This window comes from Triticum urartu, chromosome 7, assembly GCF_003073215.2.
Source record: "Triticum urartu cultivar G1812 chromosome 7, Tu2.1, whole genome shotgun sequence".
In the NCBI taxonomy this organism is placed as follows: domain Eukaryota; kingdom Viridiplantae; phylum Streptophyta; class Magnoliopsida; order Poales; family Poaceae; genus Triticum; species Triticum urartu.
The window spans coordinates 252,300,331-252,325,134 of record NC_053028.1 but is presented as its reverse complement, the minus strand read 5'-3'; the positions used below and the strand labels follow the sequence as shown (position 1 = coordinate 252,325,134).

At 47.8% G+C, this 24,804-nt stretch overlaps 1 pseudogene; it reads right to left on the bottom strand.

The window, feature by feature from the left end:
- Nucleotides 1-5,375: 5,375 nt before the first annotated feature.
- Nucleotides 5,376-24,118, bottom strand: LOC125519716 (annotated as a pseudogene).
- Nucleotides 24,119-24,804: the final 686 nt, after the last annotated feature.

The following is a 24,804-nucleotide window of genomic DNA, read 5'->3' as shown; positions in this document are numbered from 1 at the left end:
CCTTTGCTTTCAAATACTTTACAAAACCCGAGGTGCATCGGTACCCTCCTGAGTCTTCACATGCTCATTATACCATTATCCTCGTTATCGGTTTTGTTCCTTTTTCTCATTGTTGTGTTCCGGCATCCCCGTGACGTAGTCACCTGTGTCTCGCCAGACAATGATGGATGTCCTCACACCAAGAGTGCCCTAAGAATATCTCTACGTCGTCGGAGGAGCAAATCCCACTCTCGAGCTATCTAGTTCCTTGTCAAACTTTCTGATGAACCTGTAAGTTGTCGTTATGACACCGTGTTATATATGACATTTGAGCAACCCCAAAGCTCACTGTACACGGTAAGAAATGACTATGATACTCTCATGGTCTAAGGAGAAAAATCACATGTTAACACTCTGTGTTATTACAATTGATTATAGACGATATTAACTCAGTTCATACAGACAAGATTGAGTTGATTCAATATGATCGTTCTTCCAACGTCATAATCTCAATATTGTTTTAGGACTATCATTACACTTAACAATATCCTAAGATCCGGAAAACGTGATCACCAACAACAATTGAGCTAGTCCAGGAGGCAAGACTAGGAACCTTTTCTTTTACCGTTTATCATTTCATATGTGCATATGAGTTTTCCACTGAATCGCATATTCCAGGATCATAGTAGTTATAGCATGAAATATAAATGCTTAGTTATGAATATGGAAACATAATAATACAATATTAGTGCCTCGAGGGCATATTTCCAACAAACTATGCCCCCCAGGTCTACTTTAATCATATTATAAAAGCCAAAAATATCTTGCTGCAATTTATTTACTTTTATTTCGTTTTGCAGTTTACCTATCTATCTATACAAGATTTGATCCTTGCAAGTAACGAGTTTAAGGGGATTGACGACCCTCTTGCTCGTGTTGGGTGCAAGTATTTGCTTTTGTGTGTGCATGTGTTGTTCACTAGGGTTTGGTTGGTGCTCCTATTGGTTCGATAAACCTTGGTTCTCATTGAGGGAAATACTTATCTCTAATGTACAACTTCACCCTTCCTCTTCGGGGGAAATCCCAACATAGCTCACAAGTAGCACTAACTATGGTCGAGAGCCACGACATTGGGGTATTGAGGCGACCTCTACATGCAAGATACATGCCTTGAAAGAATGTCTTTAGGAACACCAATTGATGCAACAGGTGACGCGACATCATCTTCATCATGCCCGAGTGGTGATGAAATATCAAGCTGACAAGCAACGCACTGAAAGGACATTTGCAATTGGCGATGTTGTCTTTGGAAAGTTGCATCCCTATGTGCACACTTCAGTTCACAAATGTGCCAACCACAAGCTAGCTTTCAAGTGCTTGGACCGTTTAAGATTATTCAGGAAGTCAATAGTCATATACAAGCTAGCGCTACCTGAGAACTCCAAAGTTCATCCAGTATTCCATGCATCCCTTCTGCACAAGGCACTCCTCCCAGGTATGACGACATCATTTGAACCCCCAATACCTACTTACCTTCATGTTGAAATTCTCAACCGTTGCTGGTGCTAAACATCGCAAAGGCATCACGAGCAAATCCTAGTGCGATGTCTGACCCTGCCTTCCCCCATACCACTTGGGAAGACATCGTCGCCATCTTGGAGCTTTTTGCAACTTCAAATGCCGTGTAGGAAAACACTCTCAAAGGAGGAGTGTTATGGCTCGGGCAGAAATGTTGCCATGGTAACTTCCATCTGAAAGCTCAAGCAAAACCGCTGTTGTGGTAGCCAAATACAATGTCATGGAAAGACTTCCTGTCACGGGAACCAATCAAGGGGAAGGTCCATCATCGCCAACATAGCTAGGACCATCCACCACAATGTGGAGTATGTAGGACCAAAATAGGTCAATGACAAGATCCCATCCATCTTAATGCCAAGGCTACTTAACGCAAAGGGGCATAACAGTAGAAAGCATTCGCATAGGATCAGGCATGACAAAGGCATCGACAACTCTCTTCTTCCTTTGTTTTCCTTTATTCTCTCACATAAACAAGTGTAGTTGAGACAATATCCCTGTAAACGTGGTGCTTGTGAGTGAAATATAGACCGGGACTCTAACGTGGGAGCCCATGGCGCAGAGCGCAGGCACGCGGAGAGCGTCGAGAACATGATCTACATCCACGATGACAACAACATGGAGAGGAGAAGAGTGTTTGAGCGACGTAGGCACGACGACGACCACAGGTGGATCATGCGTACGTAGGGGGCCACACCACATGTGATCTTCTCATGCTTCATTCCAGGCCATCATCAAAGCGGAGACGGGCATTGTGGCCTTGCTGAGCAGGAGAGACGTGCCCGCCTCCGCACGTAGAAGGGTGGAGGTTTGCTGATCCGCAGCGATGTCATGTCGCGGGGCGGAGAGGGGATGACGGCATCCCGAGGCTTGTCATTCTTAGCAACGATGAGGCATGAGAGGCCGACATCGAGGCCCTTCGCGTACCAGCCCAAGAGGGTGAAGAGACGCAAGGGACAACGCAGTCAGCAGACAACTGATTTTTACATACTCCCTCCATCCATGAATCAGTGTTCATATAGAAATTTTAAGACATATTATGAAGTAGAATAAAAATGCATTGGGAAGGTGCGAGCCAACATCTCTCTCCTCTTTAATTATCCCACCTCTAATGAGCTAAGTGCATGTAGAAAATGAGATCATGTGTTGAATGTCATTAATTTTGATTACCGTGTGATGAGAGAGAACATTTTGTTTCTACTTTAAAGTGCATTGGTGAGATAGAAGTACACTTTTTTGCACGGTAATATGTGTCTCATTAATAAAATAAAAATTCAGTTACAAGCCCACATAAACGTTGATATTACAGGACTGAAAAGATAGGATAATCCTACACACAAAATCAGCGTCTATCCCTCTCCACCGAGGGAAAGGAGACATGTCACCTCTTCACCCGAGCTCAACGCGGCTCCATCGCTGATCTGCAGCTTTACGGACCTTCAAAGTAGTTTGCCTGAAGCAAAATCATTGTCATTGAAAGAATCAGATCGGGGCAACGTGTCCCCGGACACGCCATCAAACTCCAGAACTGACACCCCCGCACGACTACGATGTCGGAGGAGGAACTGTCAGCCTTCAACCACCAACCCAACACATGATGCACCTTCTTCCAACTATCACCTGCGTAGACAACCATCTGCGCGTACTCCCAAACAACAAAACCTCCCTGCTCCACCGTGACGTCGGAGACAATGCCACAGCAACGTGGATAGAGCAGAAGGAGAGACACACCTGAAGGGGTCACCGCCGCCGCCTCGCCGACACCATCCATGAACCCTATCACCGCCGATATGAAGGATTTGTGGATAAATTTTGAATGCCAAATATACACTTAATTATTCGTGGACGAAGAGAGTATACTAGCAAAATACGATGTGTTGCACCGGGGACAACTTTGTTCTAGTGGTTCAAGGTAGGAAGATCTTGATTAGATTGAGACTGAGATATGGTGTGAACCCATAATTCATATGCAAAGGTAAGGAAATATATGATGTGATTGAGATTGTGTATGTACAACCACGCGAGTTTGTTTTGTTATTTGCTTGCAAGGGATTTCTTGCTATTAACGATTTATTTACCCAAATGATAGTGCCTACACGTGTGGCACTTATCAACATGCCCACACACATTTGATGCTGTTCGATCCATTTGCACAAATTTTAAAGTAATTGCCATCTGAGTGAAGAGCCACGTAAACACTCAGCGTCGTGTGGGCGTTATCATTTAGTGCCACACGTGTGGGTGCTCCTCGCTCGAACGGACACAAGAACGCTCGCCCGAACATGTGGGCGAAATTGCTCTTCGCCCACATGACGCTTACATGGTGATAGATGGCAATTACATGTGTATATGTGGCAACTAGTTAATCACACACGGCAACTATGGTTGATCATATATGTCAACTATGGTTTAACCACACACACAACTACTAGAGGTGTGCATATATGGCAACTAGTTAATCACACATGATAACTATGTTTGATAATACATGACAACTATGGTTTAACCACACATGACAACACCAATTATTACACATGCCAACTATATCTAATGATACATGGAAGACATAGCAACTACAGTTAATTACACATGACAACTAAAGTTGATTATGCGCTCACGGGGTGAGGATGGGCAAGTTGCCACACGGGGTCATGTGGGTCGTCGTAACTGCGCCCAAATGTGTGGGCAATATTAATGTTCGCCCACATAAAGACGTGTGGGCTGTCTCCTGAGTATGACGACACAACTCATATGGTCGGGTATCCATTGTGCCACATGTGTGGCAGTTATTGGCGTCCTTTATTTAATTTATGTTGATCGCTTTGCAAGAAATTTCTTTCCCTGAAAATGAGGAGATAGGGGTTGGTTTGGAAAAATAATAATGAGGGTTATCACATGGTTTGAAAAAAGGACAACGCTAACGCCCACACGTGTGGTGGGAGCGAAACTCGCCCATATGTCCTATAACACACATACTACGACACGTCACCGCTTGTATGCATGTGGAAATCTTTTTAGATTTTCAGTTTTTAAAATGTTTTATCTCTTAAATAAAAAATCCAATTAAAAATCCATTTTTATCATTAAATCACTCGTGACGAGATCTTCGAAACTAGATCTCATATCAATATATTTCGACAAATTTTTTTGGGTTAAAAATTGCCATGTCTATTGCACATGAATTGCCATGGTGCTTACACTGAAGTTGCCATGATATGTTTCAGCTATTTTCTTCTACATTTAAAAGTAAATTTTGACATATTATAAAATGGGGAATTAAGAAACTAGACTTGTCATAAACCATAAACTAAAATTGCCATGATACATGCACTTAAATTGCTATGGTTCATACAAAAATAATTTTTATGGTCAAAGTACTAGAATTGGCATCATCAAAATACTAAAATTGCCATGCTCTCTAAACTAAAATTGCCACATAACAATTTTAGTTTAAGCACTATGACAACTACAGTGTAAACATCATGGCAACTTTTGGGGGAAAAAATCATCGAAACATATCAACATAAAGTCTAGTTTTGAAGATCTCGTCGAGACAGATTTAATGATGAAAACGGATTCTTAATTGGATTTTTTAATTCGGAGATAAAAAAATTTAAACCGAAAACCAAAAAGAATTCTGCTGATGTCATCTGTTTTGATGTGATAAAATGAATGATAATGAAAGTGTGTGGGCGATGTGTAAAATGCCACATATGTGGGCGTTAATTTTTTCGTCGAAAAAAAATTGATAGTAAGGTAGGGGGGCATGTATCGATGAGAGCGGTGAAAGCGGAACCCACAAACTCCCCTTTAATAGTATAGAGATTTAACAATTGAATTGCATTACTTAGATATTCCTCTCTGTATTACTATCATGTACTGAATGAATTATAAAAAGAATATAGATCATATAGAAGCATATCGTGTCCTTTACATTCCACAAATGGCGTACTCTGATGTACACCCAACATCATATTAACTGAGACAATATTGTAAACATTAGCTTGCAGCAGATCCTGAACTAGAAATGGAGTACTTTGGAAGGTTGAACTGTAATCTTCGCTCTACAAAGTCCGGTGGCCGCTGGTATACAATGGAAGCAGCATGGATGAGGATGCGGGCAGTCAATCCCCAGATTACGTACTTCCGGTTTTCTTTCTCATAGTCGAAGTACTGAATTGTGAAGACTTGCCCCATCCGTTCTCTCTCCTCGGATCTCCTGTTCTCATCCTGCATCAGGGGACAAATGACATCCAATACATTACAATATCCATCTTAGCAAAAAAAGACCGATTCCTTTCCATTGTTGGCAGGAATGGTCATTTGGTCTGGCTGCGCCTAACAAAGTTCTCAATTCTTGCTAAATAGCTAAGTATACATATCGCTGTACCTTAAGTTGTATGGTAATTCATGCAGTAACCTTTTTTTTGTTTCTTTGTATGCCGCAAACTGATCATTTGAAGTATAAACTGAAACTATCATAAGCATCCAACCAAGGCTGCAACAGTTACTACCCATAAAATTATAAATGAAAAAAGAATGAATAAAGTGTGTACCTTAATTAGCATGTGAGAACACAAAGACACTAACCTTGAGGAACATCTCCAGGGGTACATCGAAAATGTCATCAACCTCGTGGATGTTGGGAACAGGTTTAAATCCTTCTATATCTGAGAGTATGCCAACAATAGGAACAACTACCAGAAGATGCTGCGACAGACATTGAGAATGTTAACCTTAATGAATCTTGAGGCTGTAGATATAACTTTAACACTGAATGAACTATGGAAGTTTACTAATTCAAACTTTAAAAGTGACATCTTGTTAAAACTCAAAACAGTGAGGAGCACAAAATTTTGTTCTGGACTTGGATTGTAAATGTTATGAACAAAATAAAGTGCTACTGATCAGACAATTGCAAATTGTGCAACTCAATTACATGGTTTACATATAAAAAATCATTGGGCTCTCGCTCTAGCAGTGGCAGCAAAAATGCAATTCAGTTTAAGAGTTTAGCTTTGTTGTTGTTATGGAAACAATTTTCGACTAGGGGTATCCTTAGTAGTGTGGCTAGTGAAATGTAAGTAGGGTTCTGTACGACGGCCTTATAGCGACGGTCATCGTACACCAACAAAGTGACACATCGTAGTTTTTTAAATAGGCTGTGAGGAACGTCTAGAACGTGTTATGTGAGGAACATTTAGAACGTCGCCGCTTCCGACAACTCTCGACGATCCGAGCCTTACAAGGTCCCTCGGACTCCAAAACCCGACCACCTAGTGAACGAAAGTACATGCCTATGGGCGGCTATTTTATATCCTAGTGGTCCTTGACAAATGACCAAGGCCCTTGAGGGTGGTAGGTTGGAGGGATACATGGGTAAATGATGGTCCATGGGTGTATGAAGACTAGTCAAAGACGGAGGTTTTTTTAGGCTGTCACAGGCGGAGGTGTCCATGGCTCATAGTGAGCCATGCATTCTCATCCATTCATGAATGGGCCTTGGCTAGCTGCACCTCATCTTAAACTGGGCTTCTTTGCTTCTCTGTCTTCATCTTTGACTTGGTCTTCTATTTATCCCTCTTCCTTTGACTTGTTGACCATGAGGACTTGCTTGGACTTTTGTTGACCATGGTGGCTTGCTTGGACTTATGTTGACCGTTTATGTAGATGCCATTTAGGACTAAGTGGAACCCCTGGTATAATATAGCTATTTCTTCAACAAGCTTCCACTAAATATCAAAATAATATGATCCCAACAGTTAGTGGAATCTTTTCTATAACTAGCTAAATGATTGTGCATTGTTGCAGGATTTACTTTTTTGTTATATACAATCAGTTGTTTAAACACTTGTGCAAAATGAAAAACTATTATCTTGAAAATTACATCAACCGAAACAGCCATATGTCCTCCATAGAATGGATGACAATAGTGGTAATCCCTAGTAACTTTAAAGGTGAACAAACCGCCACCGCTCAGAACTTTATAAGAGTAAAGATAAAGATTTCAAATGAGTTTTCTGTGATGATATGACAAGTACCAAAGTAATCTTCTGATACATTTGACAAGTCTGATTTAAATGCTTAATTTATTACATGATGTTGAACCGGTATGGGCCCAGCGCGGAGGTTGCTCAGCGCGGAGGTTGCTGCTGAGAAGTGCTGTGGTGATTTGCTGCTGCTGTTTGAGAAAGAGAAGTAGTTCTGCTGCTGCTGCTGCTTGCTGTTGGTGGTGAGAAGGAGGTTGTCTCTGCTGCTGCTACCGGGGGTGGCTGCAACCCGATGGGTGAACCAAAAGTCATTGCTCAGGCTTTTGAGAAGCTCGCTAAGATCCTTCTGGAGTCGAACTCTGGGGCCATCGTTCCTCAACAGGAAGTGGCTCAGAAGCACGAACTGTCGCCCATGGACATGAAGCTAGAAGGGGCCACCAACTATCTAAGCTGTCCGGAGGGCATTGCTGGCTGTGGAGCAGAAGGAGCTTGATGGGCACTTGTTGGGTGCTGTTGATGAACCAGGAGACAAGACTACCGCGGAAGGAAAGAGGTGGAAAGTCATAAACTCTGTGCTCATTGACTGGTTGTTGAACTCGGTGGTGCCCTCCATTGGACACTCTGTGGAGGGGCTATCCACATTCACTGCGATATGGAAGACTGGTAGAACCAGGGTCCTACCGGACCTGCTCCGGAGGTTGTAGGGAAAGGATGGAGCGGGACGGGGCGATGATCGGGCGCGCCGGCGGCTGGGCGCCGTCGCGTCGAAGGGAGATGGCGGCGGCGGCTAGGGTTCCGGCTCCTCTGGGAGCCGGGCAATAGAGATAATAATCTTCTTATTGCTTAATTCCAAAAAAGAGTCTTACAGCCTATATTTATAACCTAGATAACTTGCATAAGAATTAACCTAAGACAACTTGCATAAGAATTAATCTAAGATAACTTGTGGGCTAAGATTGCCCGATGGGCCTAGCTAAACCGGCCATAACACTTCTCCCCGCCTGCACAAACAGCTCGTCCTCAAGCTGTAAGGTGAGGAAGTGCTTGCGGAACTCCTCGAGGTGATCAACCAACGCCAAACAACTTCCCGACAGCTGGGGCGGCCAGGTCGGCGGCGACGGTGTCCTCCGGAATGTAGTCTGCAACCTCCAGGTAGAAGAGTCGCGGGCAGGCATGGCCGGGCGTGTAGGGCTCGTCGTAGTTGAAGCACAACCCTTGGCGGCGACGCTCGAGTAGCTCGGCTGATGTGAGCCGGCGGAACGGCCGCGCTGCGGTCGCGACGAGGGGTGCCGCAAAGCCTGCGCAGGCCGACCCTGCGCGGAATCCGGCCCGGGTAGCGACCCAGTGGTCCGGGACGGTGATTCATGCTGGATGGCCACCGCGCGGCGCGCTCGAACGCGCGGGCGTAGTACATGGCCGACTGGAGATCCTGGGGTCCCCGAAGCTCCACGTCCACGCGGATGTGATCCGGAAGTCCACCGACAAAGAGGTCGGCCCGCTGCTGCGCCGTCATGCCCGACGCATGGCATGCCAGGGCCTGGAAACGGTCGGCGAAGTCCTGCACCGTGGAGGTGAAGGGAAGGCGGCCGAGCTCTGCCAGGCGGCTCCCACGAACCGGAGGCCCAAAGCGAAGGAGGCAGAGCTCGCGGAAGCGCTCCCAAGGGGGCATGCTGCCCTCGTCCTGCTCGAGGGCGTAGTACCAGGTCGGGCTGCACCGCGGAGGTGGTAGGATGCCAGCCAAGTGCGCTCCGACGCGAGCGTGCGCTGGCCACAGAAAAATTGCTCACACTGGTTAAGCCAGTTAAGCGGGTCCTCCGTGCCGTCATAAGTGGCGAAATCGATCTTGGCGAACCATGGCGGCGTCTGGGCCGGCGCGCCATGGCCGACCCGCTCGGCGGTGCGGAGCAGTGATGTTGACGACGCCCGGTCAACGGTGGGGAGGCCGTCGTAGGCCCTCGCGGAGCCGGACGAGGCCCCAGACTGCAGCGTGGGTACCGGTGGGTCCCCGGCCTCTGTAAACTGGCGGTGGCGACGTCCCGGTTAGCCAGGCCGGGATCGGGGACGGTGATGGCGGAAATCGGATCTGCTGGATCGGAAGTCCTCCCGGTGTGGACTGGCCCAGTCCGGAGCTGGGCGGCGGCGGTGGGAGCTGAACCGGCGCGGGCCACTGCGCGCTGGGGCGGGCGCAGGAGGCGCGGGTGGCGCCGCGAGAACCGGTTCGGGCCACTGCGGCCAGGACGCGCTGGGGCGGCGACGACTGGAGGCACGGATGGGCCCCGGCGATCGCCGCGGGTACCGAGTACCAGGGCAGGTGCAGCAGCAGGCGGGGCCCGCCGGTGTAGCCCGCCTGGAACGGCAGCAGGGGCGTCCCGCTCGGGCCCGACACGTTCTGGATCGGCCAGTGCGTCACCGGGTGGCTGTAGGCGGGGGGCACAGCCGGCGGGGTGGTGTGCGGGCGCTCAAGTACAGGGAGATGCCCTGGACGGCCGTCACGAGGTCCCGCAGGGTGCTGGTCATCTCCTCCGGCGTGAAGACGGAGGTTGTCGGCGGCGCGGAGTGATGGGCCGGCGGCGTTGGGGACCCGCAGTGGTCATCGGGGCGGTGGTGATGATGGGCAGCGGCGGCGTGGGTGTTGATGACGACATGATCGAACCTGAGTCTCTGGATACCAAATTGGTAGAACCAGGGTCCTACCGGACCTGCTCGAGGTTGTAGGGAAAGGATGGAGCGGGACGGCGATGATCGGGCGCGCCGGCGGCTGGGCGCCGTCGCGTCGGAGGGAGATGGCGGCGGCGGCTAGGGTTCCGGCTCCTCTGGGAGCCGGGCAATAGGGATAATAATATTCTTATTGCTTAATTCCAAAAAGAGTCTTACAGCCTATATTTATAACCTAGATAACTTGCATAAGAATTAACCTAAGATAACTTGCATAAGAATTAATAAGATAACTTGTGGGCTAAGATTGCCCGGTGGGCCTAGCTAAACCGGCCATAACAAAGACTTTTTGTCCAGCCAGTACTCAGGCAAGGGCAATGTCATGCTAATTGCTCAGATTGAGGGGAAGATCAGTCGGCTGCGCCAAGGTGACGACATGTCAGTGATGGCATATGTGGCAGAGCTGCAAGCTTTGTGGGCCGAGCAGGATAACTGTGATCCTCCGGAACTCTATGATGCGGCTCACATCGAGTCAGAGCGCAAGTGGATTGCGCACAGCCGTGTGCTGTGTTAGATGTGTATAGCGCTTTTTGGTTTATCCCCATTGTATAAGGGTCTCTTGCACTTTACCATATACATGTATATGTATTGGCCTTTGGCCCTCCTGTGAATGCAGTTGCTGTTTATCCAACATGGTATCAGATGTTAGGTTCCTCCCTCTCCCGCACGCTGCAACTCCGTGCTAGCTCTCCTCCCCCGATTCGCTCCGTCCCCTTGCCGTCCGGCTGACGTCTCTCTACCCGATTCAGGCCGCCCCCGACCCGAGCTCCGCCCATCGCCGCGTTCCGTCAGGGACCTGCTCGTCCTGTGCCGGCCTCCCCGTCAGGCTCAGCCTCCCCTCGTCACGGATCAGACCGGGACCTGCTTGTCCCGTGCACGGCAGCCTCCTCGGCTCAGCCGCTCCCATGCACGGCGGCCTCCTTGCCGCTCGTCCACCTCTCGCCGCGGATCCGCCCTGGCGCTCCCGGCCACTTCTGCCCCTCGTTGCGGATCCGTCGGGATCCGCCCCGGCCGCGGCTGCTGCTGCTTTGTCCGGTCGGGATCCGCCCCGGTGCGGCTGCTACTGCAGTTCGTTGACTCCTCGAGCGCTGCTGCTCTGTTCGGCGCCGAAGCCTCCTCGAGCCGCTCGTGAGCAGCCTCTCGATCCGAATACTGTTCGGGCCCCTCGCTCCGGATACAGTTCGGGTGTTCCTGCGTCTCCAAAAAAAGCGACGAGCAGAGTGCTCCCTCATGTCCTCTTCGGGCTATGTCGTTGTTCCTCGGGTGCTCGGTGATCTTCGATGGCACCAACTATGCCGAGTTTGTGGGTTTCATGCATATTCACATGCGCGGTCTTCTGCTGTGGGGAGTTCTCTCTGGCGAGGTACCCTGTCCGCCCTGCCCTGTTGCTCCAGTGGCTCCTGTTCCGCCAGTACCACCGGTGCTTGCTGCTGAGGCTTCTCAGGCTGATCGGGATGCAGCCAAGACTCTTGATGATGCTGCAGTTGCTGCCTACAATCAGCAGGTATCTGCATATTCCGATGCTCTTTCTGTCTACCGGGATGATCTGTCTGCTTACACTCAGTGGTGCAATGATGATGCTCGTGCTGCTGCTGTTCTCACTGCGAGTGTCCTCCCTCAGTTTGCTTCGGAGTTCATGGGCCTCAACACTGTTGCAGCTGATGTGGTCTTATCTTTGTCAGCGCTATCAGCCCTCTGGTGATGCTCTATACCTCTCTGTAGTGCGTCAGGAGCATGCTCTTCAGCAGGGTGACTCGTCTATTGATGAGTTCTACTCACAGTACTCTGCCATCTGGCGTCAGCTTGACTCACTGCGGATAGTTGTTTGTGGCATTTGCCGTTGTTGCCAGACTACGAGGTCTGACTTGGAGTTTCAGAGGGTTCATGAGTTCTTATCTCGCCTCCGGTCTGAGTTTGAGCCTCGCCGTGCTCACTTGCTCGCTCGTGGTCGTGTTCCTATTTCGGAGGTGCTTGCAGAGCTTCGTGCTAAGGAGACACGTCTCCGGTCTGCTGGTCTGCTTGTGGTTCCTACTGTTCTTGCTACCGAGCTCCTGTGTCTTCTGCTCCACCGCTCCTGCCCACACCTCCAGGGGGGCGGGTTACCCTCCTTCAGGAGAGGGTCGGTCGCGCTTGCACACCTTCTGTGGCTACTGCAACCGGCCAGGTCACCCAGAGTCAGATTGTCACAAGAAGCGAAGAGACCTGAAGCGTTCTTCTTCCAGTGGGACTCGTGCGCCTTCCTCGACTTCGTCACTCACTGACCAGGATATTATGCGTCTCAAGCACATGTTAGCTTCATCTGGTTCTTCGACGGGTTTGTTGCCGCTGTGACAGCCACCATCACTCCGCCCCCGCCGGAGCCTACTCAGTCAGGTACATCCTCGTGGGTTCTGGATTCTGGAGCTTCTCTTCATGTCTTCTGATTCTTCTGCTTTATCTTCTCTTCGACCTCTTGATTTTCCTCTTAATGTTCTCACTGCCGATAGCACACCTCTTCCTGTTACTAGTCGTGGCATCCTTTCCACTCCGTCCTTTTCGGTTCCTAGTGTGTCTCATGTCCCACGTCTTACCATGAATCTTTTTTCCGCTGCCCAACTTACTGACTCTGGCTGTCGTGTCATTCTTGATGCCGACTCTTGTTCTGTTCAGGATCATCGCACTCAGGCTCTGGTTGGCGCTAGCCCTCGGCGCCGTGAGTCTGAGGGCCTTCGGGAGGTTGACTGGCTTCGTGTTCCTTCCGCCGCTGCCTCATATGCCAGCTCACATGCTCTTATGCCTCCTCTTCTGCGTCCTTCCAACAGTGGCATCATCGACTTGGTCACATTTGTGGCTCTCGCTTGTCCTCATTAGTCCATCAAGGCGTCTTAGGGTCTATCTCTGGTGATGTTTCGTTGCATTGTGATGGTTCTAGGCTTGGCAAACAGACTCAGTTACCTTATCCTACCAATGAGTCTGTATCTCAGTGTCCTTTTGACTTAGTACATTCTGATGTATGGGGTCCTGCTCCTTTTGACTCGAAAGGGGGTCATCGCTACTACGTTCTGTTTATTGATGATTTCTCTCGCTACACTTGGCTTTATTGTATGAAATCTCACAGCGAAGTTCTCCCCATATACAAGCGTTTTGCTGCCATGGTTCGCACTCAATTTTCCACGCCTGTTCGTATCTTCCGTGCTGACTCAGCTGGAGAGTATATCTCTCATCTGTTGCGTGGTTTTCTTGCGGAGCAGGGTACTCTTGCCCAGTTCTCTTGCCCTGGTGCCCATGCTCAGAATGGTGTTGCTGAACGCAAACATCGCCATTTGCTTGAGACGGCTCGGGCGATGATGATCGCCGCCTCTCTTCCACCACATTTCTGGGCTGAGGCCGTTTCCGCATCCACCCACCTCATAACATTCAGCCATCGGCTGCCTTGAAGGGTGGTATTCCTCTGGAGCGTCTCTCTGGTCGCTCTCCGGACTATTCTGCTCTTCGTATGTTTGAATGCGTGTGCTGTGTTCTTCTTGCTCCGAAAGAACGAACCAAGTTGACTGCTCAGTCTGTTGAGTGTGTTTTCCTTGGCTACAGTGATGAGCACAAGGGCTATCGCTGTTGGGACCCTGTTGGTCGCCGACTGCGCATTTCACGTGACGTGACTTTTGATGAGTCTCATTCTTACTATCCGCGTCCCTCCTCCTCGACCTTTTCCGTGGCAGATATTTCTTTCCTTCTCCTTCCCGACACATCTCCCTCTGTGCCTTCTGTCCTTCCTTCTCCTCCGATGAGTCTCCCTACACCACCGGTATCACCATCCCCTCCCTCCTCCTCTTCTCCCTTGTCTTCTCCCTCCCCACCCTCCTTCCCAGTCTTTCGCCCTCACTCTCCTTTCCTCTCCACTACACTCGCCGTCCTCGTGCTATGGCTGATCCTACTGATGTGCCCTCTACTTCCGGTGCACCTCCTCTCACGCCTTCACCGGTCCATAACCTTCGCGTTAGGCCTTGTCCCCCACCTGATCGCTATTCTTCTGACCACTATGATCTCTCTGCCATTTCTAAGCCCACCACCTTTCGGGCTGCCATGACTCAGCCTGAATGGCAGCTTGCGATGGCCGAGGAGCTTGCGGCACTTGAGCAAAATGGCACGTGGGATCTGGTTTCTCCTCCTTCTGGTGTTCGTCCCATCACGTGCAAGTGGGTCTATAAGATTAAGACTCGCTCTGATGGTTCTCTTGAGCGTTACAAAGCTCGTCTTGTGGCTCGTGGCTTTCAGACATGGGCGTGATTATGATGAGACTTTTGCTCCTGTGGCCCACATGACCACTGTCCGCACTCTCCTTGCCGTGGCTTCTGTTCGTCATTGGCCTGTGTCTCAGCTCGACGTTCAGAACGCCTTTCTCAATGGCGAGTTGCGTGAGGAGGTCTATATGCAACCACCACCGGGGTACTATGCTCCTGACGGTATGGTTTGTCGACTTCGCCGCTCCCTCTATGGTCTGAAACAGGCCCCTCGTGCCTGGTTTGAGCGATTTGCCTCTGTGGTGACTGCCACTGGTTTCTTGCCCAGTGATCATGATCCCCAATTGTTTGTTCACACCTCTCCTCGCGGTCGGACTCTTCTGCTTCTCTATGTTGATGACATGATCATGACTGGTGACGACTCTGACTATATTGCCTTTGTTAAGGCCCGTCTTCGCGACCAGTTCCTCATGACTGATCTTGGTTCACTTCGATATTTTCTTGGGATTGAGATCTCCTCGACCTTTGATGGCTTCTACATCTCCCAGGAGAAATATATTCAGGATCTTGCTCATGCTACTCTTGGTGATGAGCGCACTATTGTAACTCCTATGGAGCTCAACATTCAGCTCCGCGCCTCTAATGGTGACCCTCTCCCTAATCCCACTCGCTATCGTCACCTTGTTGGCAGTCTTGTCTATCTTGCTGTTACGCGTCCTGACATCTCCTATCCTGTCCACATCCTGAGTCAGTTCGTTTCAGCCCCCACCTCTGTCCACTATAGTCATCTCCTCCGTGTTCTACGATATCTTCGTAATCTCTCAGCGCCTTTTCTTTCCCCGATCCAGCTATCTTGAGCTCCAGGCCTACTCTGATGCTACCTGGGCTAGTGATCCCTCTGATCAATGCTCGCTGTCTGCTTATTGTGTCTTTCTTGGTGGCTCTCTTATTGCCTGGAAGACAAAGAAACAGACTACAGTTTCTCGCTCAAGTACAGAGGCTGAGTTGCGAGCCATGGCTATGCTGACGGCTGAGGTGATCTGGTTACGGTGGTTACTTGAGGATTTTGGTGTGTCTGTTACTACCTCGACTCCCTTATTGTCAGACAGTACTGGTGCTATCAGTATTGCGCGTGACCCGGTGAAGCATGAGCTCACCAAGCACATCGGTGTGGATGCCCACTTTGTGCGTGCTGCTGTGCAGGATCAGACCCTCGCTCTTCACTATGTGCCCTCTAAGTTACAGTTGGCGGACTTCTTCACGAAGGCACAGACTCGAGCGCAGCATAGTTTTCTTCTCTCCAAACTCAGTGTTGTTGATCCACCATGAGTTTGAGCGGGGGTGTTAGATGTGTATAGCCCTTTTCGGTTTATCCCCATTGTATAAGGGGTCTCTTGCACTTTACCATACACATGTATATGTATTGGCCTTTGGCCCTTCTGTGAATGCAGTTGCTGTTTATCCAACATGCTGAAACTGTTGGGGCTCAGAGGTTGCTTTCATGGCAGGAGGGCATCCCTGTTGCACCAACCTCTCCTGCCTATTATTGAGGAGACTATTGCAGCAATGTCTCAAGAGGAGGTGCGGCTATCTCTTGAGCATGTAGAAGTGAGGGTTGTGCCGGCTTCAACATTTGCAGTCGCATGGAGTGGACAGATCCCAACAAATGTCATATCTATGGGGAGGTAGGTCACTGGAAGTGGGCCTGTCCAACTCGTGGCAGAGGCAAGGGATACAACAGACGGGGAGCTAGCAAAGGCAGGAGTCCTAGAGGCAGAGGTGGTTACTCAGACCTCAGGGGGTTAGGCTTCTAGGGGCAGAGGTGGATACTCGGGACACTCAAGGGTCAGAGGGCTCACATGGTGGCAGTTGCAGGAGGCACTGGGACGTCAAAAGGCAAATATTTAGATGATGCAGACTATGGAGACTTTGCTCACTTGGCCTCCACTGATGAAGGTAATCCGGAAAAGGCATCTCTTGCTACTAATGAGAGTGCTCCAGAGTGGGTTCTTGACTCTGGAGTATCTAAGCATGTTGCTAGTAAATCCTGTGTGTTGAGTCTTACAATAAGCATCCTCCTTCTCACACGGGCACTATACAAACTGTTGATGGCACAAAACAGACTGCCATAGGGGTTGATACATTAAAGTGCACTCCGGCCATCTCCCTATCCTCAGTTTTACATGTGCCAGCTTTTCCTGTCAATTTGGTCGCTTTTAGTGCTCTCATTGATCAAATAGACTGTTGTGTGGTCCTTGACAATTCGGTTGCGATTCAGGAGCGACAGACGAGGCAAACAGTTGGGACTGGCACCAGGCATAGGGGGCTCTGGTACATGGACCAGGAGGTGCAGCTGGACGTGGTGTGTGCTGTGACCATGGAGGACAAGGAGAAGAAGGCGATGATCCATCACTTTAGAATGGGACATGTATCTTCTGATAAGATGGGTAGAATCTTTCCAGATGTTATGTGGAAGATAGGCAAAGGCAAGTTGACATATGATGCTTGTGAGTATGCCAAACACACAAGAGCTCATATGTGATTAAGGGGTTTAGAAGCATATCCCCTTTTGTGTTGATTCATTCAGATGTATAGACTTGCCCAGTTGTGTCAAAAAATGGAATGAAGTACTTTGTTACCTTATCGATTACTATTCTCGTATGACTTCGATTTATTTGATGCATCACAAGGATGAGGTGTTTAGCTGTTTTCAGAATTTCCATGCCTTGGTGAAGAATCAGTTTCAGGTGCAGGTGCAGGTGATCAGGACCGACAATGGCACAGAGTATGTGAACAACACCTTTGGGGCCTTCTTGTCTGATCATGATATTCTTCATCAAACTTCATCCCCAAACACCCCCTCAAAATGGAGTGGCAGAAAGGAAGAATCGTCATATTCTTGAGGTTGCTCGGTCATTGATGTATATGATGAATGTGCCCAAGTTCTTGTGGCAGTGAAGCAGTTATGCCAGCCACGTATCTGATCAAACGGACACCATCAAGAATACTAGGAATGAAATCTCCGTGTGGGCTGGTATATGGGGGAACTAAACTTTTTGTTCCCCCAAAGTTGTTTGGCTGTACTTGTTTTGTTCGAGATCACCGGGTTTCTGTTGGGAAACTTGATCCACGGGCAGTGAAGTATATTTTTCTGGGCCATTCTTCCAGTCAGTAGGGATATAAATGTTGGTGTCCCTCTGAGAAACACAGGTTTGTCGGTATGGATGTAACCTTCAGGGAATCGAGCCATTCTATGGTGAGCCAACAGATCTAAGTGTGTTGTTTCAAGAGCTTGACCATTTACACTCTATGCAGGATGGTCAAGAGGGGGAGAAGATTGTATCTCATACTCAGGATGATTCTGTGGGCACTAACATTGATGGTGATGTGCAGGTTCAAGTCCAGCCAATTGTGGGTACACTTCTGGTTGGTACTCTCACTGATGGTGATGTGGCAACGGTGAATTCCTTTCAGATTGGTAATGTCCAGCTCCCTATTCGAGATCGGTAGCAGAAGATCCCCCTATTGTACTCTCGTCGGCAGCCACAAGTGCATAGCTCATCTGACACGTCTGGTATATTCACGGGGGCAGCCACAAGTGCAGGGGGAGCAGCCAGTGTAGGGGGAGAGCAAGGCAATGATGCAAGCTCATCTGACACAGTGCAACTGCCTATTGCATTGCGAAAGGGGACAGGTGGAGCTGCACAAAAGGCCTTACCTCCGGATATTTTTGATGATCATGACATTAGAAATTTTGTGTCTTATGAGGCTTTGTCTCCTAAGACATCCGGAGGGCATGGTTTGAAGCAATCGCCAAGGGCATGGTTTGATAGGTTCAGATGAGTTGTCTGTGGTATGGGGTATCGTCACTGTAACGGTGATCACACGATGTTCGACAACACTCTGATCGGAAGAGCACCATTCTTGCTGTCTATGTGGATGACATTATCATCACGGGAGATGATAAGGAGGAAATAGAGAGATTGAAGGGGTGTCTGAGCAAGGAATTTGAGGTAAAATACTTCCTTGGCATTGAAGTGGCTCGGATAGAGAAGGGAATATCTTTGTGTCAACGGAAACACCTTGGATCTCTTGAATGACATGAGCATGATGGGATGTCGTGCTGCCCCAACTCCGATTGAACAAAACCATCAAGTAACAACAGAACCAGGAGAGCTTGTGAATAAGGAAGATTATCATAAACTGGCAGGAAGGTTATTGTACTTGTGTCATACCAGGCATGACATTACGTATGCCGTGGGTGTGGTGAGAGCAGATACATGCATGAACCAAGGAGTGGGCATCTTGATATTGTGCACAGAATCCTGACATACTTGAAGGGCACTCCAGGTAAAGGGTTGTGGTTTGCAAAGAGTGGACATCTTGAGGTGGATGGCTACAGTGACTCTGATTGGGCCAGTTGTCAAGACGATAGAAAATCAACTTTTGGCTATTGTATGTTTGTGGGAGGAAATTTGGTGTCATGAAGAAGCAAGAAACAAACAGCTGTGCCTAGATCAACAGCAGAAGCTGAGTATAGAGCCTTATCTCAAGGGTTGTCTGAGATGCTCTGGGTGAAGCACCTTCTGGGCGAGTTGAAACTGCTGAGAAACGGACCCTTGAGGGTGTGGTGTGACAATCAGTTGGCTATAAGCATTCCTAATAATCAAGTTCAACATGATAGGACTAAACATGTGGAAATTGATCGCTTCTTCTTTAAGGAGAAACTTGGTGCTGGGATTATTAGCCTCACTCATGTCAGCTCTGGGCAGCAGTCTACAGATTGCTTGACAAAGGGACTGGGAACAAAGGACTGTAACTTGGCATGTGACAAGATGGGAATGATAGATATCGACCACCTATCTTGAGGGGGAGTGTTGTACCGGTATGAGCCCAAGCCCATCAAGATATGTCACTTAGGGCCCAAGCCCATGTGCTGACCTAGAAGGGGGGCATCCAGTCCTCCCGTTCTCCTGAGTACACACTATTCTCGTTCAACACGTAACATCTGAAAAAATGCAACATGTTGTCAAATCCTAATACAACATAATATTTGGTCAATTTCGAGTAGAAAGACAACATTTAATCTCTTAGTGGTAAACGATAAGATAAAGAGTTGTCGTGCGCCCGAACAGTATATTTGGAGGCACCCAGGGTTGGTACTAGTCCATCCTGAGGATGCCCTATCGAGATTCAAGACGCTCCTTCATGTCCTTGCCCGCCTGATAGTTCTGAAGTTAGGGAAGATGGTTGTCTCCGGGCTTCCAAGCCCTCAACCAATCAAGTGTTTCCAAGGGACGATAGTAGCAAAGCAACACTAGAGAACGACGCTTCTAAGGAGCAATACTAGCAGGAAGCTAGGTTCCAAACTCTAGTGGGAAGCTAGTTATCGAGGGGCAACTCTAACAGGTAGCTAGTTTCCAAGTGCAAGGGTCCGGGCTTTCGAGGGGGTGTTGCGCCTTGTGAAGCACCCTTGCTCCAACTTGTGGGAGAATGCCTTGATCTGCGAGGCAATCCACACCGCACCTGGTCATGTCAGGTCGTCAGTTCACGCTTAGGGAGGCCGCACGCCACTCGTTCCTCTGGCCCAACCTCTCCTCCTCACCTTCACTCTTCACAAGTGAGCAGATGAGAGTGAGAGCCTTAAGCCTTTGCCCCCCCCCACCCTCCTCTCAAGTAAGAGGCCCTCTATTTATACATGAAAAGTTGCGGAAATTACATGGTATGCCATTGGTATTTTATTACAAGTGTGCCCTTGCTTTTTGTCTAACCCTAAGGGCTTGATGGCAATCCTACGAAGGAATATTCCTGTGGCATCTATCATAGTCCTTTAGGGTTTTAGTGACCCTTGTGTCTATTCACCATATCACCCTTCGACTACTCATGGAGAGATATAGGGAGCCATTTTCTTGGTACGACAACTTATGTAGAGATACCGGGAGCAAAAGAAGGACCTGCATATGGTGTTCATTGGCCTACGATAAGATACCGCGAAATGACATGTGGCAAGCCTTGGAGAAACACAAAGTCCCAACAAAGTACATTACTCTCATCAAGGACATGTACGATAATGTTGTGACAAGTGTTCGAACAAGTTATGGCGACACTAACAACTTTGCGATTAAAATAGGACTGCACCAGGGGTCAGCTTTGAGCCCTTATCTTTTTGCTTTGATGATGGATAAGGTCATAAGGGATATACGAGGAGATATCCCATGGTGTATGCTCTTTGCGGATGATATGGTGCTAGTCGATGATAGTCGCGGGGGTCAATAGGAAGTTAGAGCTATGGAGACAAACCTTGGAATCGAAAGGTTTTAGACTTAGTAGAACTAAAACCGAGTACATGAGGTGCGGCTTCAATACTACTAGGCATGAGGAGGAAGTTAGCCTTGATGGGCAGGTGGTGCCTCAGAAGGACACCTTTTGATATTTGGGGTCAATGCTGCAGAAGGATGGGGATATCGATGAAGATGTGAACCATCGAATCAAAGCTGGATGGATGAAGTGGCGCCAAGCTTCTGGCGTTCTCCGTGACGAGAGGGCCACAAAAGCTAAAAGGCGGGTTCTATAGGACAGCGATTCGACCCACGATGTTGTATGGCTCTAAGTGTTGGCCGACTAAAAGGCGACATGTTCAACAGTTAGGTGCGACAGAGATGCGCATGTTGAGATGGATGTGTGTCCACACAAGGAAGGACCGGGTCCGGAATGATGATATACGAGATAGAGTTGGGGTAGCATCGATTGAGGAGAAGCTTGTCCAACATCGTCTGAGATGGTTTGGGCATACTCAGCGATGGCCTCCAGAAGCTCCAATGCATAGCAGACGGCTAAAGCGTGCAGATAATGTCAAGAAAGGTCGAGGTAGACTGAACTTGACATAGGAGGAGTCCGTAAAGAGAGATCTGAAGGATTGGAGTATCACCAAAGAACTAGCCATGGACAAGGGTGCGTGGAAGCTTGCTATCCATGTGCCAGAACCATGAGTTAATTGCGAGATCTTATGGGTTTCACCTCTAGCCTACCCCAACTTGTTTGGGACTAAAGGCTTCGTTGTTGTTGTTGTACCATTTGCCTACTCATGCATGAGAGAGAGAGAGAGTGTGTGGGTGTATGTGTGTGTGTTTGATATTGCAAAAATGCCCTTTTGAGATTTCTCTTCCTCTCCTTTGCTGGAGTATTCTGGGGATTTGAGGGCCTTCTACTATTCATCTGCGAACCACTGTACTGGGCATAGAAGGGCTCCGCGTCCATATGGTCGGGTCTGACTTCATATTTCTAAGCCCGCTGGCTTGGTCCCTTGACTTTGAGTTGACTTTTGGAGATCTTCTAGTCCTCCTCGGGATCAATTTCCGTCAACTCCTGATGCTTCTTGTGCCTCCTGGCTTTGTCGCCGGGAGGGGGGTAGCGCCTGGTCCTACCTTTTTGGGTTGCAGTTGACTTAAGCAGGTGAAACTATGTGTAAGGACTTTACTAAATCTAGATCATCGGGTATGCAATGGTTGCATCGCTTGGAGGCAGAGTGTGGACTCCTTATACCACATAAAGAATACTTCACTTGCTATTTAACTTTTTCATAGAACGTAAGTCGGTAATTAAAAACAGGCATGTCAGCCTGATATGATCCTCAAGACAGACATAGGCAGATCATGTGACTCAAGTTTGTTTGGCTGCAAGAACTGTGTACAATTTCATATCCATAATAGTTGGACAGATAAAAGAAGGTTCCATTTCCCGTTACTGAGGCATTGAAACAGGCTATTTGGATGTGAGACAATTACTAGGTTGACTAGAAAGTAAAACCAAAAGGCAATGCACCTTTGACAAGAAGTGCTCGAGAGAGGTAACAACAGTAACCAGACATGGATCCATCCCAATCTCCTCCTTTGCTTCCCGCAATGCTGTAGCTGCATCATCAGCATCGCCTTCGTCAACTTTTCCGCCTGGCAATGCAACCTCCCCTGTATCAAGGCAACAAAATCACTGATAAGTGCAGCAAAACATACATCTATGATGATGAGTAAGTTACTTTTCATTTGCACTTTCCAGTATGGGAGATACGGACTAAGCTCAAATGAGCTGGGTTAGACTACATCGTCAGCTCACCTGCAAAGCTTATTCCGAGACAAGTCAGCTCTCTAGGTCGGCAAGAAATGTATGCTCAGCCAGGAATATATCTGAGTCAAGCTATATAGCTGGCGACCCATTTGTGATCTTGCCTCCTAAAATTCGAAAGCTATGGCAAGCCAACTGCAAGCAGGCTAGATAGAAAACTGAGAATCAAGGCGCAAATTCAGCTTAATTCATTTCAGGACCAAACCCCAGTGGTTAGCCATCCGTGAGATGAGCCCAAATTGCTTGTAACTTTACAAGTTGTAAGCCTCTATTGCACCTCGCACGTCTGTTCCAATTAGTGACCAAAGTATGTTCTTCCTAGCGACCAATCGAACATCACGATAATACATTCCCTATTCTATTATATTATATTACTAAAAGCAAAAATATGGCTGAAAATAGGAGATGACCTACAAAATCCAAGAGAAAAGCAAGACATCTGGCCATTGATTACGTTGACCCACATGCTCAAAGCAGTTAAGGCCCAACCTGGTCCACCTTGAAATCCATAACGAATCATGGTAGAATTGATGGGGTGTTTTTCTTAATTTTTCAATAAATATTTAACTTGTGTCACATCTCCTTTTCACCTTTTTTTTGTCAAGAAAAAAAGCTTAGAACAAAGATTAATAAGCCTTAAGTGGTTCGATAAAGTTTTACAATCTAAATCTTTAGAACGCTAAGTTAACTAGCGGATATTTTAAATCAGTCATGAATAATTAAAATAGCGTCAAAAGGTATATTGTTTTATGGTTGTCTGACGTATCTGAACATAAATAAAACAAAGTGAATGCATGGCCATTTCGAAACTATCATCATGATTTATGAAACCATGTCATATTTTTGTCTTCGTAATGCAATGATATGCAGACATATTTTTTGTGAAACCCAACGCTATTGTGCAGTCTGTGAATCAAAAACCAACCACCAACACTCTGCAAATCATACTGGTCTAAATTAAATAGCATTGAAGAGACTTGAATCAATAGTCAATACGAAAGAACACTAGAACACTGGAACTACACGGGAGCATCCATCAAACCATTCTAGCGCCCTCGCACTAACTGAACAGGCCCTAATGATTAAAAAAACAGCAAGTAATCCTCTGAAACATTTCTGCTCCACTGAACTCCCAGAAATCCAATCGTTTGCTTAATTCCCCATATCCAAAACAAAGAGTCGAAACGCCGGGCTTTATTGTGAGAAAACGATTCCCTCTTATTCGGATTGATCGCACCCATGAGAATCTGCATAAAAATCACCAAAAACAAGCTAGCTGCTCACCGGAGTGAGTGGAGAGGGAAGAGGAGCGCTTGGTGAGGATGACGCGGAGCTCCCCGGCGGAGCCCCGGAAGAGGCAGATCAGCACGGCGGCCTCCGGGGGTGGGGGTCGCCGCCGTGGATGGATCACCGGCATGCGGGGAGGGGGGCGGCTGGTGGAGCCTCAGCCGCTGGATGAGCGCCTCGATTTCCGTGGCAGGCTCCTCCCCGTCCATGCGAAGGAAACTCTAGGAGAGAGCGGAGGAGTTCGTTTTCCTGATGGAGTTTTTTTTATATTTTTGTGCGATAAGAAGACATTGCGACGGACGGATCGAACTGCCGTGGATGGAGATGGTAGTTTTTTTTTCTAGGGAGCTGGAGATAGGGAAGCTCGAGGCTGTGAGCTGCTCGAGATCGACTTATCTTTTGACTCGATTTGAAAAGAAATAAGCTGAGTTTGAACACTTTACGTAGATCGATCGAGAAACGAGCTGATCTTGAGCCAATGTTGGCTCGTTCAATTTTAACTTGATAGCTCGACAGAATATCATTATGTTAAATGATCATACCATATATTAAATAAAAATAAGATAATTTATTAACATATATGATGTCTATATTCCATTTTATTTATCAACGAAGATGAAAACTTAATTAAATGCAAGAAGATTTAGGCCTAATTATGACACGTGGTCGACTATGTGTTAAATATCTTATATTTTTGGTAAAGATTCCCAGCATATTCATCTTAATTTTTTTGTTTTTCATCCATAGATTTATAATTTTTACCATCTCATTTAGCTGAAATTAGCTCGAGATGACTCGCAATCGTATAAGCTAAGCACGAGTCATGTTCTACAGCTCAATCATGAGCTTCACTTAGTTTGTGCCCGCTTGAATTTTCATATGAGTTGAGCTGAGCCAACTTCAACTCGCTCGAGCTCGATTCG